General features: G+C 54.5%; 1 protein-coding gene across 1 annotated transcript in view; it reads right to left on the reverse strand.

Moving 5' to 3' along the window:
- Nucleotides 1–16,095, reverse strand: part of TEAD4 (TEA domain transcription factor 4) — a 62,027-nt gene extending 45,932 nt beyond the window's left edge. Inside the window, exons 1-2 of the mRNA XM_065888427.1 lie at nt 16,031–16,095; nt 15,466–15,580 (exon numbers count right to left, since the gene is read on the reverse strand). The gene's annotated coding sequence lies outside the window, so the exon portion shown is untranslated. The remainder of the gene's footprint in view (nt 1–15,465; nt 15,581–16,030) is intronic.
- Between the last annotated feature and the right edge of the window lie 287 nt (nt 16,096–16,382).

Below are 16,382 nucleotides of genomic sequence, written 5' to 3' on the forward strand. Positions count from 1 at the left end.
CCACGCTTCCGCTGCAGGGGGCACAGGTTCAATCCCTGATCAGGAACTAAGATCCCACGTGCCACGCTGGGAGGGAGGCAGGCAGGCAGGGAGGGAGGAGGGAGGGAGGGAGAGAGAGAGAGAGAGAGAGAGAGAGAGAGAAAGAAATAAAGAAAGAAAGAAGGAAGGGTCTGAGGTCTAATGTCTCACATGGTGACTACAGTTGCTGAATGCTCTCACACACACACACAAAAGAAAAACATGTGAGATGAGAGATGTGCTAATTAACTAGATGGAGGGAACCCTTTCACAGTGTATACGCACGTCAAATCACCAGACCCTTGAAGTATCTTATAGTTCTAGATGTCAGTTACGCCTCAGGAAAGCTGAATTACCTACTATATGCCAGGCCCGGGGTATGAGGTCACTAGGACACGGTTCTGCCCGCAACATACTTCAGTCTATGGGTCCAGGGGTCCCTGCCACGATGCAAGTACAGCCTACCCCTTATTATCCACAGAACCGTCACAGATTCCGTGTTTGCAAATTCATTCACTCACTAGAATCCATAACCCAAACTGACACTGGCGGTGCTTCCCGGTCACTCGGACGCGTCCCTGCGCTGAGCGGCCGTCACCCGTGGTCCACCTGAGGTCAAGCCAGCCCACCCTGCCTTCCGGTTTCAGCTCAGACCCCAAACAAGCGTCCGTCCTTTTCCCGGTCTATTTAGTGCCATGCTTTTCCCATTTTTGTCTTTTTGTTGTTGATCTCACTGTTTAAAATGGCCCCCAAGTGCAGTGCTGGGGGGCTGCCTGGTGTCCCCAAGTGCAAGGAGGTCGTGATGTGCCTTATGGAGAAAATACACGCGTTAGATAAGCCTTGTCCAGGCGGGAGTGATGGTGCTGTTGGTCGTGAGTTCAATGTTAATGAATCAACAATCTATATGAAATTAGGTGTCTCTGAACAGAAACACACATACAGCAAGATTACGAATTAAATGGATGACAAAAATGTTGTGACCAGAGCCTCACAGGAACCTAACCCCTGTCTGCCCTCAAAATACTGGTTCAGTACCTGCTAATTCACGTTCTCAGTGACTTTATAGGAATCAGGAATGACAAGAATCCAGTGCACCAGGGAGAGTAACACGTTAAACCATTACAGGTAAACATCTTGGGGGGAGGGGGAGGATTTCAATAGACATTGAGCTCAAGACCCTGGGAAAATCACACCTGATGGAGAAAGACATGCCCCAAGGCAGCCAAAAGGTGGAGACAACCCAAGTGTCCTTCAACAGACTAAGGAATAAACAAAAGGTCATCTATCCATACAGTGAACTATTATTCAGCTTTAAAAAGGAATGGGGGAGGGCTTCCCTGGTGGCACAGTGGTTGAGAGTCCGCCTGCCGATGCAGGGGACACGGGTTCATGCCCCGGTCCGGGAAGATCCCACATGCCACAGAGCGGCTGGGCCCTTGGGCCGCTGAGCCTGTGCGTCCAGAGCCTGTGCTCCGCAACGGGAGAGGCCACAACAGTGAGAGGCCCGTGTACCGCAAAAAAAAAAAAACGGAATGGGGGGGAAAAAAAAACGGAATGGGGGGGAAAAAAAGGGAGTTCCCTGGCGGTCCAGTGGTTAGGACTCCGCGCTTTCACTGCCGTGGGCCCGGGTTCAATCCCTGATCGGGGAACTGAGATCCCAAAAGCCATGCGGCACGGCCAAAAAGATACAAAAATTAAAATAAATAAAAATAAAAAGCAATGAAATTCGGACACATGCTACAACCTGAATGAACTTGGGGACATTATGCTAAGTGAAATGAGCCAGACACATAAAGGATGAATATTCTATGGAACACCTGAAACAGGCAAATCCATAGAGACAGGAAGTAGAAGACAGGTTATGCGGGGTGTGGGGTGAGGGGGAAGTTTGTAATGGGGACAGAGATTCTGTTTGGGGTGATGAAAAAGTTCTGAAGACCGACGGTGATGGTAACACAACACTGTACTTAATGCTACTCAACTGTACACTCAACAATGGTTAAAATGGTACATTTTATGCTGTGCATGTTCGACCAGTTTTTTAGAAAGGGCCACCAGGAGATAGAAGGGAAAAAGAAATGGATGGAGAGGGGAGAGGGGGTCACTCCAGGAGTCTGGAGCCCAGCATACAGGAGAGAAAGGAAGGTGGCCTACGTATAACCAGAAATGCAGAGAGAAGGCGGGCAAAGCCCCGGGATGGAAGGAAGGAGGGGAAGGTTAGAAACAACCCACAGGTAGCGGATGGGCTGGGCAGGGCCCGGCAGCCAGCTGGAGAAAGCTGGCCCCCGTGTGACTCAGAAGGCCAGCCGGGGCTTGCTGGAGGCCAAATAACGAAACCACCCAGAACCTGAGGTCATGAGGCCCAAACGCCCCACCGTCCTTCGCGCCGGGCAGCGCCCCTTCCTCTCCGAAGGCACACAGCTCTGGGAAAGCTGGGCGTCAGGCTGTCTGGTCTATCGTGAAGAAGTTCAGGGTCACAGGACCTGGGTTTTGTTGTTTAAATATTTATTTATTTGGCTGCGCCGGGTCTCCGTTGCGGCACGTGGGCTCAGTAGTTGCGGCACGCGGGATCTTTAGTTGCGGCATTCGGGATCTACTTCCCTGACCAGGGATCGAACCCAGGCCCCCTGCACTGGGAGCACGGAGTCTTAACCACTGGACCGCCAGGGAAGTCCCAGGACCTGGGTTAACGTCTGCCTCTGAGCAGCTACGCATTCACCTCCCGAAGCTCCTGTTTCCTCATCCCTCAAACTGGGACCAGACACCCTTTGCGGAGCGATGATGGAGGACCAGTGTGATGAAACAGGCAAAGCCCTGGAGGGCAACAGCGCGTCCCTCCCTCCCCTTTCAGTGGGGACGTTGATCATACCTCTCGACAGGACAGGATGGGGAGGGGGTGAAAGCGAAGAAGGCAAAAGGAGGGGACCCACAGTCCTTCCCAGTGTGAGCGCCTGTGGGAACCAAAGCCACAGGGAGCCGGGAAGGTGGCGCTGTGCAGCCCTGCGCCAGAGGCCTGGCTGGGCCTCCCACTGGCTGGGCCTCCCACTGGCTGGGCCTCCCACTGGCTGGGGCTCCCACTGGCTGGGCCTCCCACTGGCTGGGCCATTCCACTGTCTGGGGCTGTGTCCTTGAAGACACACCGCAGAGGGGATAAGGTCTGTCCTCCTCACGGGGCTATCTTGAGCATCAGGATCAATCCTGGCCGACACAGAGGCGGCTCCTTGCGGGATGATGGAGGGATGACAGAGGGGTGATGGAGGGATGAGGGAGGGGGACAAGGACAGTGCGAAGCATCCTCCCCTGGACAGTGGGGAGGTGAACAGCAGGAAGAGTGAGGGGCACAGAAAGGAAGAAATCGGTGGAGAGGGAAGCAGGCCAGAGGGACGGGTCAACAGGGAGGGGCAGAGCGCCTCAGAGAAGTAGGGGGAGATAAGATTCCTGAGCAGATACAGGCCCCCAGCCCATCCCTCAGACACCCACCCCAGAGGGGCAGCGGGGGTTAATGAGGGCGGGGCTCCAGCGCCCCACCCCCCTCAGCTCCGCGGGCCCGGCCAGCCATCCTCCCACTCCCAGCGGCCAGGGCTGTGGGTGTCTGTGGGCCTAGCCCTAAGGCATCCAGGAAGTGCCTGTCCAAGGCCCTCCACCTCTGCCCCACCCACTGGGGCCACAGAAGCCCCTCTGATCTCACAAGGAGAAGAAATCAGGTCCCACGTTCAGCCTTGCCATGATTCGTGGGGACACTTTCCCTCTCTGGACCTCGGTGTCCCCACTTACAAAGAGAAAAGGCGGGGAAAGGAGAAGATCATTCACGATGAAAAAGAAATGAGCTCTCAAGTCGGGAAAACTTGGAGGAAACTTAGAGGCATATCCCTAAGTGAAGCCCATCTGAAGCCACACGTGGAAAGGCTGCAGACTGTACGACAAAGACCCACACAGCATTCGGAGAAGGTGACACCATGGGGACAACAGAAGATCAGTGGAGGCCTGAGCAGGTGGGACACAGGAGTTCCAGGGCAGTGAAGCCACTCCGTCTGGGGCTGAAATGCCACCATTACATGTGACGAGACGTGTGTCCAAACCCACAGAACACAGCACTCCCACAGCGGACCCTAATATAAACTGTGGACTTTAGTTAATAACATATCAATCCCGGCCCAGCAAGGTAACAAATATGCCACCCAGGGCACGGTGTTCATAAGCAAGCAGGGAGGAGGGAGGGCATTCTGTGTAATTTCTGCTCAACTTGTATGTAAACCCAAAACCGCTCAAAGTAATAATAACAACAAAGGCTACTGACTTAAAAAAAAAGTGGAAAAGACTGTATATATGTATAACTGAATCCCTTTGCTGTACAGCAGAAAGTAACACAACATTGTAAATCAACTCTACTCCAATAAAATACATTTAAAAAATAATAATAAAGTAGGCAGTTCCCTGGCAGTCCAGTGGTTAGGACTAGGCGCTCTCACTGCCAAGGGCCCAGGTTCGATCCCTAGTGGGGGAACTAAGATCTCACAAGCCGCACAGGGCGGCCAAAAGATAAATATGCATTTGGGGAAGCTGGAAAAAAAAAAAAAAAAAAGATGGGAGGAGTAAGCCTTGCATTTATTTCTCCTCTGGGCCCTTCCCAGGATTCTAAAATAAAGCAAAAGTCACAAAAGTACTGGAGGCCAAGGGGCTGCACCAGCCCACTGGGCTCCCTCTGGACGGGCCTGTCCTGTGGAATCCAGATCTCACAAGAGATCAAGGACCCGGAGCCTTGGAAACTCCTCACAAGGCGAATCCCCAGGCACGACCTGAGCAAGCCGGTCCTCCCCTACACCGCTGCGCCCACAGAGTGCAGGACCGTGCCCACGTGCCAGGACTGGGGCTGTGCCCGCACCGGTGCCCCTGCAGCTCAGCCACCCCCCCGCCCCCGCCAGGGAGGAGCCCTCCAGGGCCCAGGGCATCAGGGAACCACGGTGGGGCGAGGACTCAGGGGGAGCCCCAGGGAGCAGCATGCGAGCCCCATCCTCAGCTCTGCCCGCTCTCTAATCATCTCTGGGAAAGGCCTGCCCAGGAGAGAATGAAGACCCCTGCATCTGGCAACACCACGGCCCCCAGGGCACAGGCGAGGGCCAGGCTGGGTGGAGGTTAGCAGCACCCACCCCACCTTGGGTCATTTTCATAGGAATGTCCTTCTGTCTCAGAGCCACCCTGCCTACACCCGGGTAGAAATTCCAATGGCCCAGGGCCCTCAGACCCCAGGCTGAGGTCACACCAGCGAAGACCCACCCTGACCCAGAAACCCACCCCACTGATTCCGCTCTGCACCAGCCACACCCCCGCCCAGCCCTTACTCCGGCCACTGGGCCGGCCAAGTCCCCGCCTCCAATTCCAGAATGCACGCTCGCCCAGTTTGGAAACAAGGCCTCGGAAGCGGCTGATACCCAGGCTGTGCACAAGCATTTGGTATTCTGAGGGGCCTGGCCTGCCTGGCCGGCGAGACGCCACCGGCGCCTCCTGTTCTGAAGCAGCTGCTGCGCCAGGAGTGGAACCTCACGGAAGACCCGGTCCCTTCCTCTTTTCCGTAGGTCTTTCTCTAGGGGACCCCCATGTCCCACCTCAACCCGGTCCCACCTTTGCCCTGAAGAAAGGCCAAGGCTTAGGACACCAAACTCTTACCCCACACCTAGCATCTTCTTTTGGAGATTTTCTCCTTAAGTGAACTTCCCCCAAATTTGTAAATCACACATCTGACAGGGGACTTGTATCCAGAATATTAAAGAACTCTCATAACAAAACAATCGAACGAAAAAAATAGGCAAAGGATTTGCACATACATCTCACCAAAGAAGTTGTATGAATGGCAAATAAGCCCCCGAAAGGACGTTCCACACGGTAGCCATCAAGAAAATGCAAATTAAAACCTCAAGGAGATTCTACTACACACCTACGCGGATGGCACAAACAGGACAGAAAGAAACCTGACAACATCAGTGCTGCTGAAGACACCGAGTGATGGAACTCTGACGCTCTGCAGGGAGAAGTGCCAAACGGTACACGTGGGAGAACAGCTCGGCAGTCTCTTAAAGCTTAAAACACACACGTATCACGTGACCCAGCAATTCCACTCCTAGGTATTTATCCGAGAGAAATGGAGACCTGTGTTTGCACAAAAACCTGCACACCAGTGACGACAGCAGCTTTACAAAATCATCGAAGTCTGGAAACCACGCCAAAGTCCTTCAACCAGCAAACGGCCAAGCACAGTGTGGGACGCCATATAACGGGGTCCTTCATTTTGTATTTTTTCTTTTTGGGCCACATCGCATGGCATGCAGGATCTCAGGTCCCCGACCAGGAATCGAACCTGTGCCCCATGAAACGGAAGCTCGGAGTCCTAACCACCGGACCGCCGTAAAATTCCCGATGACGGGGGTCCTTGTGACTCAGCAATGAAAGGGAACTAACTTCTGACCCACACACCACATGGTCGAAGGGGGCATCCAGCTGGGTGAAGTCGGCAGAGCCCAAAGCTACACGCTGTACGATTCCACCTGACGTTCTAGAAAAGGCAAGACCACAGCAGTGAGAACAGATCGGGGAGGGCAGAGTGGGCATGGGGCGAAGGGGCTGCAGCGTTGAGGAGCCGTCTGGGGAGATGGTCGGTTGTGGACCCTGACCGTGGTGGCGACCGCCCAACTCCGTGTATATGTCAAAGCTCATAGGACCACACATCACAAGGAGTAAACTCGGCTGCATGTAAATTAAAAAACAAGTCCTCCTTATTCTACCCAGAGTACCCGGAAAATGGACCGTGTTCATAAAGTCCCTCCTCTAGTCATTTCATGCCCACAGCCCTGAAATCACTACTTTTTCTGTCTTCTCACAGATATTTCTCCTGCCCTCTTCCTTCCTCCCTCTCTCCTTCTCTCTGTCCCTCTTACACATGTACACACTCAGCTGTCAAAAACCTACCCATCCTTCAAAGCCAGCGCAAGTGGCTCCTCTTCCACGAAGCCGTCCCTGACTGCTCCCAGCCCCTTCAGGATGAATCCTCTTTACCAGGCATCCCCTCTGCGCTCGCCTGTGCTGCTGCTTCTTTCCTTCCGTCCTTCCTTCCTTCTTTCTTTCTTGGCCACACCATGTAGCACGCAGGATCTTAGTTCCCCAACCAGGGATAGATCCCGTGCCCCCCGCAGTGGAAGTGCGGAGCCCTAACCCCTGGACCGCCAGGGAAGTCCCTTGTCTGTGTTTCTCATTGGCCCTTCAAGCACCCCGCAGGCTCTCAGCGTTCGTTACTCAGTCCGTCTCCCCTGCTGGATCGCACGCTCCTTAAGCACCTGCCACGCGCCCCCCGCTGCACCTGGCACAGGCCGGGCACACCGTGGGTGCTCTGTGACCACTGAGGGCAGGTGCAAGCGGAGGGGGCTGATGCCAAGGAGAGCTGGCGCTGCTGCGGCTGGCGGAGCTCCGCGGGGGGTGTCGGAAGCACTCAAACCTCCAAGTCGACACGAGGTCACGCGATTTTCCAGGACGCTTTTCTTCCTCCTTGCCACAAAGCACAGCTCCGAGCCCCGAGGAGACAGAGGCTCAGGACACACCTGTTGAGGGACGGGACCCTGTCCCCTCATCGGGGGCTGGCATTTCTCTCCCAGGAGGTGGCCCTCTGTGCAGCAACAACCGATCAGCCCATCTGATCTGAATCCATTTCACTCTGTAGAACTACGGGCACCGGTAGGGACGCCCAGGGACCATGGGGCCCCTCTATGGCTGGGCTTTCCCAAGCACAGCACTGCCTCTCCAGGGGTTAAGAACCAGTTATAGGTCATTTACCTGATAAACACTTATACAGTGTTTAATATGTGCCCGGCAAAGAAACCAAGCACTTTACAGATATTGCCTAATTTAACCTTCACATCAACCGTATGGGGGTGGCACTGTTATTAGTATTGCCCCCATTAATAAGCGGGGAAAATAAGGGACTTCCCTGGCGGTCCAGTGGTTAGGACTCCACGCTTCCACTGCAGGGGGCATGGGTTGGATCCCTGGTCGGGAACTAAGATCCCGCAAACCACGTGGCTCTGCCAAAAAAAAAAAAAAAAAAGAAAGGGGGGGTGGGGAAATAAGACACACTGCAGTCTGGAAACGTGCCCAAGGCCACATAGCTGAAGAGCAGCAGGTAGGGGCTTCAGACCCAGGCAGGCAGGCTGGCTGTGAAGCTATACTGTCCAAACACTGGCCACGGCTAGTGGACACTTGAAGCGTGGCCGGTGCAACAGAGACGTGCCGTTGAGTGTAAAACACGGGCTGGATCCCAACCCTTTTTATGAAAAACAATGTAAACTATCTCATTAATATTGTTTTATTATTGATTACCCGTTAACCGATCATATTTTAGACACTGTAGTTTAGTAGAAAATATTATTAAAACTCATTTCACTAGGGAAGGGTGGGGGAAGGGACAGTTAGGGAGTTTGGGATTGACAGGTACACACGGCTCTATTTAAAATGGATAACCACCAAGGACCTCCCGTACAGCGCAGGGAACTCTGCTCACTATTCTGGAACAACCTGACGGGAAAACGTCCAACTGAATCACTGTGCTGCATAGCTGAAACGATCACAACGTTAATCAACTCTACTCCGACGTCAGATAAAAAGTTAAAAAAAATTCATTCGACTAGCTTCTTTTCACCTCTTAAATGTGGCTCCCAGCTCACGTACAATTTCACATTCCCAGCGGACAGCACGGGCTCCAGAGCCTGTGCTCGCAGCCGCTACCCGACGCCGGGGCATCTTCCCCTGACCCTGACGCCCGTCCACCCAGCTTGCACAAGGGTGACGCGGGCCAGGCAATGCCGCCCACACCTCCCCGTGCTGCATCCTCCACCCGCTGGGACACTGCTCCTTCCCCCACATCTCTCAACCCCTCCTCCGGCAGGATGGATCTCCCCGAGGGCCAAAGTGGGAAAACACCTCCCTCCTCGCCTAGTGGGGTCCCCACCTGCCACATGTGGAGAAACTGAGGCCAGGACCATAAAGGAGAGGCAGAGGCCCCAGAGGTCATCTGATCCCACCTCCCATCCAGCGCAGAGACGTCCGGCGAAGCATCCCTAACCAGTTCTGCACAGAAATAGAAATTCTGTGTAGTTCCACCTGGTCCTGCCTCCTGAAATCACGGATGGATCTGCTGTTCCTGCAAGGAGGGCTGCCTCCTGGGAGAGAAATGCCAGCACCCACCCACCCCGCTCCAAACTCGGCTGAGATGCTCGAAGCTCAGTGCTTCCTAGGTCCGGTGTGTCCACCCTCCAAAACCAGAGGAGGCTCCCAGTGTGGCCGGAGCACTGCACTGGATTCAAGCCTTTCTGACACAGGCTCCGCACACCACAGGGCCCAAAGGGAAGCGCGTGATGGACCCGGGTACAAACTTAAACCCCGCATTAATCTCCGCATAGCTTCTTCCTCCTCTGTAAAGGAGAGTTTCAAAAAATAATAACAAACCCCATCTCGCAGGGCTGCTGTGAAGATTAAAAGAGAGATGTCGAGAGAGATGTTTAGAATAACACCTGGCACCCAGTGGGCACTTAATAAATGCTCATTTCCCTTCCCCTTCCTTCAACCAAAAACCCCAAGTTTTTTTTTTTCCCCCACAAGAATGGACACTAAGTTCCTATTCTATATAATCGATATTCTGAACTTAAATGCAGGATTTTACACGTAAACTTTTTAGGTTTCATCTTGAGATATGAAGACAGGTTTAATATCGCTAGATGTCAAGTTATTTTGAATGGCTAAAAATTGAAAACAATTTTTTTAAAAGTCCAGTATAGCACAGTTAAATAAGGTATTGTCATATGATGTAATATTATTCAGATCCTTAAAATTACAGTTTTCAATAATTTATATACTCAATAGTATAGAGTAGTTAAAAAAAACAGAATAGAGTATAATTGCAATTATGTTAAAATATATAGACTTGCATGAACACCAGTTTGGAGGGACATATACCAAAATATTAACGGTACTCATCCCTGAGTTGTAGAACTATGTACCATTTTATTTTCTCCTTTATATATTTCTTTATTTTCCTGGTGTTCTATAATGAGCATGTATTAATCTTAACTGAAAATTTATTTTAATTTCAGGGCTCTGCTTAATCTCAGCATTCTAGTCAATTGAAATGATTTTTGAATCCTGGTTCTGTCATCCAATAGGCTTGTTATCCTAAACATGCACAGAACTGATAGAGGACAAAGCCAAAAAAGATGTGACATATATCACTAGAGACCTCGCCCCAGGGTGACATGAGCTCAGTACCCAGGGTGGTCTTTCAACCGGTTACAAATGCATCTTACTGCTGCCATCAGCCAGAACACACTCAGTTCTCTTGAGCCCAAATTAGGTTATTTTCCCACGACTTGGAAGAGTGAACCCATGTTGGCCACTAGTTATCTCAACTTCATTTCTGATGTCCCCACAGACTGTATGTTCAAATATCTGACCTGGAATTTGGCCAGGGATGGATAAGAAGCTTACCAGCCGGCCATTTCAGGACCCCAGTCTTGCCCCCTTGAAGAGATGAACCAGGACAGCATTTGTTATCCTGCCGTCCTCACCTCCTCCCAGACCCCAAAAGCTTCTCTCAGGTCCCCAAAACGCGATCTGTGAGAATCTGGCCACCTGAGCTCAGGAAACGCGACTCAAGTGTGGTCCAACGCACCTCGTCCAAGGTTGGCCTTCGGCCCTCTCACAGGTCTGCTCTACTCTGACAAAGATGAGGGCGTGGTAAGGGCGCTTCACCTCGGAGAGCATTCCGCCACCTGCCCCCCCCAGCCTGTCCCCATTGTCCTCCTGTTCGGACTGTAGCTCAGAAAAATCCCTTTCTGTTGTCCAGCTGACCCAGGCCGGCTGCTTCCCCACCTGGAGCTCTGCCCACGGCCCAGTCAACTATTACTCAACGCTCAACGCCAAGATGGCCATCAGCCGGGGAGGAACACGACCGGTCTTTTATCCTGGGGGGTTCACGGGACAATGCACGCAAACATCTCGGGGGCTTGAGGGAACGCAGCGCAGTTCTGGCAGGGGTGGGCCAGGCAAGCAGACACTGGGACACCTCGGCTGAGAAGGCAAAGCAGAGGGTTCAGCCAGAGGATGGGCTTCAGCAGCTCAGGCTTCTCTGAGTCAACAGAGCCCCTGCAGAGGAGAGGACCACCCTGTGTGTCACCGGCCCCTCCCCAGTGCCCTTCGCACTGCCCCCAACACCCTGCCTTTCCTTCAGGCCGGATATGCATCCCCTCCCCCACGAGGGTCACCCAGCCTCCGCACAGCTCCCATTTCCTGCCCCTGGTGACTCCTCTGAAGTCTATTGTTCGAGTGAAGTTTGGGTCAAAGGAAGCCGAGAGTCCCCACCCATGGGGGCCCGCCCACCCTCCGCAGTCCGCACTGCAGGGAGCCGGGCCCATCCTCCTGATGTACTGAAGGCTGGAGGATGTTGGGCAAGGCCCTTGGGGGCTGGGATTCTGGTGGAAATGCTCCCAAAGGGCCAGTCGCTACAGCTGAGGGCTCCAAGCCCATATCCCTAATATCTACATGGAAAAACCAAAAGCGTGCGAAGAACTGTCACTTCAGAAGCCGTCAAGGCAAAGCTGGAATGAGAGCCTAGGAGCTGGAGACTATGCCTGGCTACACAGCCCTGCCCCACCTCCACCTGGGCCCCTGAACTGGCCACACCCTAGGGGGAAGGGGGGGCCCCCCCAGACAGCAGCTGTTCAGCTACAGTTTCAGAGCCTTAAAGGGAGCTGTGGTCCCAACTCCTGCCAGCAAAGGGTCACAGGGGGCAAAGGAAGGCAGGAGGCACAGTGTGCCAGCCTCCACGCCTGTTAGACGAAGGTGGCCAGGAGTCTGGGCATTGGGACCCACAGAGCAGGAGACGGCGCAGGAGACAGAGTGGACCAGGGTGGACTCCAGTCCCAGCTGTGCCACTCACCAGCTGTGTGACCTTAAGCAAGCTTCTGTCCCACTAGGGCTTCAGTTTCCCATCTTTATTTTTATTATCTTTTAAATTTTTATTGAAATATAGTTGACTTACAACGTTGTATTAGTTTCAGGTGTACAGCAAAGTGATTCAGTTATTTAGTGTGTGTATGTATATATATTCTTTTTTAGATTCTTTTCCATAATAGGTTACTCCAAGACACTGAATATAGTTCCCTGTGCTCTACAGCAGGTCCTGTTGTTTATCTATTTTACATATAGCAGTGTATGTCTGCTAATCCCAAACTCCTAATTTATCCCTCCCCCACCCCTTTCCCCTTTGGTAAGTGTAAGTTTGTTTTCTATGTCTGTGAGTCTATTCCTGCTTTGTAAATAAGTTCTTTTGTACCATTTTTTAGATCCCACATATAAGTGACATCATATGGTATTTGTCTTTGTCTGACTTACTTCACCTAGCATGATAATCTCTAGGTCCATCCATGTTGCTGCAAATGGCATTATTTCATTCTTTTTCATGGCTGAGTAGTATTCCACTGTATATATGTACCACATCTTCTTTATACATTCATCTGTCAATGGACATTTAAGTTGCTTCCGTGTCTTGGCTATTGTAAATAGTGCTGCTATGAACACTGGGGTACATGTATCATTTCGAATTAGTTTCCTCTGGATATATGCCAGGAATGGGATTGCTGGACCATATATTTTTAGTTTTTTAAGGAAGCTCCATACCGTTCTCTGTAGTGGCTGCTCCTCACCTCTAAAATGAGCGAGTGGGCTTCCCTGGTGGCGCAGTGGTTGAGAGTCCGCCTGCCGATGCAGGGGACACGGGTTCGTGCCCCGGTCTGGGAGGATCCCACATGCCGCGGAGCGGCTGGGCCCGTGAGCCATGGCCGCTGAGCCTGCGCGTCCGGAGCCTGTGCTCCGCAACGGGTGAGGCCACAACAGTGAGAGGCCCGCGTACCGCAAAAAATAAATAAAAATAAAATGAGCGAGTTAGGTGCTGACATTAGAGTTCACTAATGTTCAGCGAGTTCACCCTGGGGTCAAGGCAAAACGGTAATTAGAACATAGGAGTTGGAGACCCTGTGCTCTGCGGTGACAAAGCCGGGCTCCCACCTCCACCTGGGCCACTAGCGACCCTGGTCCCTAAGTCTGAGGGAAGAAGCCTGTAGGGCCTGGTGTACAGCAAACGCTCAAGCCACTTGGCTAAATAAACATGAATGGCAGGGCAGGGTTTAGCAAAGGGTGTTCAGAGAAGTTCCCAGGAAAAAAGGGGTTCTAGGCTGAAACAGGCTTAGGAAACACTGGATGCTGCGCCTCTGGCTGTGCGAGGTGCTCTGCAAACACTGAATTTTCACCACCAACTTTTCCGATAGATACTAATGAACTCCTCCCGTATTACTCATCAGGAAACCAAGCCTGAAGCCTTAAAGGTAGCGAGTAACTGTCAGGATTTATACCCTGGTACGTGTGACCCCAAACCTGAACCCGCTCTACTCCATCCTTAGACCAGACACCCTCGAAGCCCCACCCACACCTGGCCTGAGCCGGTGAGGGGGGAGGTGGCCCCCAGCAGCACACCTGTGTCCTCAGGGTGCGTGGAGGAGGGGCGGCGAGTCCCTTCCTTTCAAGAAGCCATAAACATTATGCCCACAGCATCTGGCTGTGAGGATGAAGAAAGAACTCGATAAGGGGTCGGCCTGCGTTCCCCCCGCCCATCCCCACCACGCGCTGTCAGTCTCACACTGCGGCCAATCTCCTGGGCATTGTGGTTCTCGCCCTACCCAGCTCCCTCCTCTAAAATGTTTCACATGGTGAAACCCCAATGGAGAGAAAACAGAAAGCAAAGCAGAAAGGAAGAGATGGGGAAACAGATATACCCCACAAGGTTCTCCTCACGGGTCAACCGGCAAATCAGAGGCAGCCTTCCCTCCCAGGCTGGCACGAAAGCATCTTTGCAATGCTCAGGACAGTGCCTCCTGGTCTAGCAAGTCTCCAAGGTGGAGCGTTCTTCCTTTTGACTGCCCCGGCAGCTCTAAGGAGAGCTGGACCAGGAGAAAGTAGTTCGATTCCTCCTTGTTCTTGGGGCCAAATTTAAAAGCACTGTCTAGACAAATACTGTGTGATATCACTTACATGTGGAATTTAAACAACAGACTAGTGAATATAACAAAAAAGAAGAAGACTCACAGATATAGATATGAGCAAACTGGTGGTTCCGGTGGAGAGGGGGCGGGGCAATTTAGGGGCGGGGGAGGGGAGGTACAAACTATTGAGTGTACCACAGGCTACAAGGATGTGTTGTACAACACAGGGAATATAGCCCATGTTTTGTTGTAATTGGAAATGGAAAGTTACCTCTAAAAACTGCATAACATTTTTTAAAAGTTAAAAATAAATAAGTAAAGTAAAAGCACTGTTTACACAAATCTCAAGATTCGAAATGGTCTCTTTCTGGGGGGGGGGGTCCAACCCCACAAACATCCCCAAATCTCACTACCGTCACGAAAGGCAAGAATCTCAACTTCCCTTAACGTTCTGCCCAGGCAGAACAAAACCGACCTCCCTAGAAAGACAGCTGCCTGGAAGAGGCAGGTGTGGACAGCTTCCTTCCAGCTCCGCGGGTCCAGGGCGAGTGGAGCCTGGGGGCCACACACTCCCACAGCCAACTACTCCCGTACACACACCACCAGGGACACTGTCTCCTGCCCCCGCTTCGGCAGGGCGCAAGGACAGTCCCGCCCAGGAACAGCATCCTCGCGGGGAAAACGCACGCTGAGAGACGTGGCATCTCGCAAGTGCTCAGAGACACTCAGCTCTCAGACAAACAGCACTCTTCTCGAGTGGAAACGCGGAAACGCGCTCCCGTTCAACACAAACAAATCCGCCTCCTGGAAGCCAGGTGAGTCATCTGTGAGCCGGTGTCACCCTCACATACACTCGAAGCTAAGGAGGCAGGACAGCCAGACGCCACATGAACTCATCACTTACCCTCCGGGTCTGGCCCGAACCCCCTGACACACGAGTACACGGAGGCGCGAGTCCCGGGTCGGCCCACCCGCCGGGGAAATATCCGCTTCGGGGTCTGGGAGCTCTGCTCCCCAGACTCGCTGGTCCCCAGCGTAGAACGCACCAGGCTCCTCAAGCGCTGGGGAGCGGGGACCTTTTGCCGAGGTCCCCTCCGCTCTCGCAAAGCCTCGGCACTGCAAACCGCCAAGGCACCCACCTCCAGGGCTCTCCTTCCGAGCCCGAGAGGCGCCCAGCAGAAAAGAGGCGCGGGTGCCGGGTCTCTCCTGCCGCCGGCGTCCTCGGCTCCGCCTCCGGTCCTTTCGGCTCCGCGCGCTCCCCTTCCCCGCCCCCCGGCCCTCTCGCCCACCACGGCCCTGAGGTCCGCGCGCCTCCACGTGCCCGACTCGCCACCCAGTCCGGTCCCGGGTGAGAGCTCCTCCCGCGCCGCCGCCTTACCGGTCCCAGGGTGCGGGGAGGTGGGCGGGCGCGCGGGGCCAGTCCCGCGGAGTCCGCCCCGGCGCCGCTCTTCCAGCCGCGGCTCCGCTGAGGTCCCGGGAGGCCGGCGAGGGCGCTGCAGGGACGACTGGGGGTCAGCGACCGGAGACCCGGGCTCCGGACCCGGGGCCGATCGGCTGGGCGGGGAGGAAGGCGGGTCGCGGGACAGAGCCGACCCCGCGCCGCCCCGAGCCCAGGTCGCCGCGCCGGCGCGCGGTACTCGGTGCGCGGTGCCCGGTGCACGGTAGTCGGTGCGCGGGGTCCGGCGCGCGGAGCCGGGCGGAGCGGGGCTCGCGGAGGGAGGAGTTTTCCCAGAAGGGGACTGACGGGAAAGCACGGGCGATCCCTATTCCTGGCGGGGTGAGTCAACGGGAGAGGAAGGGAGCCGGGGGAACCGAGCGCGCGCAGGAGGGCGGAAGGGAGGGAAGTCGGAGGGGGGGCAAGGCGGGCCCGGAGCGCAGGTCCAAGGCCGGAAGAAGAGAGCGTCAGGGGAGCGGCAGAGGGGCGCGGCGGCGGGGCCACTCACCTGGGGGACGCGGCCGCACGGCGGAGCCGGGAGCTGCGGGCCCTCCCCGCCCCCGGCCTGGGGTTTGAAAGGAGGAAGCCTGGAATGTGAGGAATGAGGGCTGGAATGAGATGCGCGCGGCCGAGGGCGGGAGCTGGAGGGAGTGGCGGCCCGGCCCCGAGCCCTCGGGGAGGAGACTGGGACGCGGGGAGGGGCCGCGGGCGCGGGGCGGGCGGCGCCGGCGGGGGGCGGCCGCGGGGACTGTAGGCTGCGACCTCGGCGTCCTGCTCCGGCTTCGGCCGCCGCCCCGCACACGTGCTTCCCCTTTGATCTCGGCCCAGACTCTCTTCCTCCTCCCCTGGCCCGGCTTCCC

Source organism: Phocoena phocoena, chromosome 11 (assembly GCF_963924675.1).
Source record: "Phocoena phocoena chromosome 11, mPhoPho1.1, whole genome shotgun sequence".
Lineage (NCBI taxonomy): Eukaryota > Metazoa > Chordata > Mammalia > Artiodactyla > Phocoenidae > Phocoena > Phocoena phocoena.